Consider the following 2,459-nt stretch of genomic DNA (forward strand, 5'->3'; position numbering starts at 1 on the left):
GCCATATTGTGTTTTTTTTTTTGTTTTTTTTTTTGTGGATTTGTTGTTCACACAGGTTTATTATCTTCTACTTCGTCTTCTTCTTCTTCTACGTCTTTCTCCCACTGGTTATCCATTTTTCTCTAGTCGTCGTTCGCATAGGTTGTATACTGTGCTTCTTTCTTTAGTTAAAAGCATATTTCTGTTGAAAGCTTCTTATGATTAAACAAATTCTGTGTTTTATAATAAACTCTATTTTTTTTATCTCGTGGTTTTGATTCATGTACATATTCCATATCAGAGAACATTTAATTGTGTTTTGTCATTTTATTTCTAAGAGCATATTATAAGTGAACTGAATCTCATTACGGCATATATGTCAGAAATTTATTATTATTATTATCAATATTATTATTATTATTATTATTATTATACTTTGAGATTATAAGAGATTTTAAGACAATTTGAATTGTGATTAGTTGTCTTTCATTTCTTTTTATTTAAGCTTCAGTACGTCATCAAAAAAGGGGGAAGAAGATCCTTTTCAAAGAATCACTCCTCACCCCCCTAAAAAAAATAATAATAATTAAATAAAAAATAAAAAATAAGTAATATAAAACTTTAAAACTCTTATTAACAAGCATTTGGATAGTGAGTGACCTGATATGACCTGATTTCCCTTTTCCTTGACCTTTCCAGACAAAGTTCCACCGCACGAGGAGCAAGGATGGCAAGCTTTCGAGAAGGAAGGACATCCTCCTGGACGGCGTGAGGAGCAACTCGCATCCGGGTGAGTCTTGTCCTCGAGATCTTGTCTTCGGGATCTTGTCCTTGAGATCTTGTCCTCGAGATCTTGTCCTCGAGATCTTGTCCTCGAGATCTTGTCTTCGGGATCTTGTCCTTGAGATCTTGTCCTTGAGATGGTTATTCTCGTGTTTTCCTGAGGTTCGTGTGTTGACCTTGCCTTCCTTCATCTTCCTTTTCCTCTTCCTCGTTCTCTTTCTCTTTCTCTTTCTCTCCACTTTTCCTCCTCCTTTCCTCTTCTCCCTTTTCGTTTTTTTCTTTTCTGTTTTCTCTCTTCCTCCTTCTCTCTCCTTCTTTCTTCTTCTCTTTCCGTCTCTGTTTGGTGTTTGATGTGTGTCTCTTTCTCTTTTTTCTCTCCCATTTCCAAGGGTTTTTTTTTCCAAACTCTTTTTATTTCTAATATTTTGATTTATTATTTTATTTGTGTATGTGTGTGTGTGTGTGTGTGTGTGTGTGTGTGTGTGTGTGTGTGTGTGTGTGTGTGTGTGTGTGTGTGTGTGTGTGTGTGTGTGTGTGTGTTCCCTCTTCCCTCGTTCGTTTCTCGTTCTTTCGTTGTCCGTTTTCATCTTGCTTCCTTCCCTTCCTTCCTTTCAAACGAGTCTTTGTTTATCATTCGCTTTCCTTTTTTAATTCTTCTTCAATAGCGACTACTACTACCCCTTCTTCTACTTCTTCTTCTGCTTCTACATCTCACTTTTCTTTTACTTCTTATTTTTCCTCTTATTTTTCTTCTTCTACTACTACTACTATATATTATTATTATTGTTATTATTATTATTATTATTATTATTATTATTGTTATAATTATTATTATTATTATTATTATTATTATTATTATTATTATTATACTATTACTAGTACTTATTATTATTATCATTATTATTATTTTTTTTTATTATTTTCTTCTTCAATTACTACAATTTCTTCTTCTTTTCCCTCGTGGCTCCCCTAAGCTCTCCCTCCGGAGTTCTATTTCGGGATTCGCTCGGTCCTGTTCTGCCCCCTCTCACGGCGTCGGGAAGAGCCAAGTTTATTCTTTCGTACTTATTTACTTTCATTCGCTTTCCTACTTTCTTTCTTTTTCTTTTTTTTTTTTTTTTTTTTGTTTCTTACTCTTTCTTTCTTTATTTATTGTTTTTCCTTTCTTTCTTTCATTCTTTGTTTCTTACTTACGTATTTTCTCTCTCCTTTCTTACTTACTTACTTTTTCTTTTTCCTGCTTTCTTTCTTTCTCTCTCCTTACTGTCTTTCTTCTAACTTACTTTCTCTCTCCTTTCTTTCTTTCTCTCTTTCTTTCTTTCTTTCTTTCTCTCTCTCTCTTTCTTTCTCTCTTTCTTTCTTTCTTTCTTTCTTTCTCTCTCTCTCTCCTTTCTTTCCTTCTTTCTTACTTTCTCTCTTTCCTTCTCACTTTCTTATTTACTTTCTCTTTGTCTTTCTTTCTTACCTTCTCTCTTTCCTTCTTCCTTTTTCTTCGTTCTTACTTACTTTCTCGCATTCCTTCTTTCTTATTTTCTGTCTTTCCTTCTTTCTTTCTTTCTTTCTTTCTTGCTTTTTGTCTTTTCTTCTTTTTATTTATTCCTGAGGTATTTTTCCCCCTCTCCTATTTTCCTGTTTCGGTAAATGCTAGTATTAGTGGGGTATATATGGCCTATAACAAAGGGGGGGAGGGGGACTAG

At 33.7% G+C, this 2,459-nt stretch overlaps 1 protein-coding gene across 4 annotated transcripts in view; it reads left to right on the forward strand.

Moving 5' to 3' along the window:
- The first annotated feature begins 571 nt into the window (after positions 1-571).
- The window catches only part of LOC125027731 (multiple C2 and transmembrane domain-containing protein-like), a 145,782-nt gene continuing 143,894 nt past the window's right edge, over positions 572-2,459 (forward strand). The window contains exon 1 of one of the 4 annotated variants that reach the window (XM_047616842.1): positions 572-769. The gene's annotated coding sequence lies outside the window, so the exon portion shown is untranslated. The remainder of the gene's footprint in view (positions 770-2,459) is intronic. The other 3 variants (XM_047616843.1, XM_047616844.1, XM_047616845.1) reach the window with 3 other exon arrangements.

The sequence above is a fragment of the Penaeus chinensis genome, chromosome 8 (genome assembly GCF_019202785.1).
Source record: "Penaeus chinensis breed Huanghai No. 1 chromosome 8, ASM1920278v2, whole genome shotgun sequence".
NCBI lineage: Eukaryota > Metazoa > Arthropoda > Malacostraca > Decapoda > Penaeidae > Penaeus > Penaeus chinensis.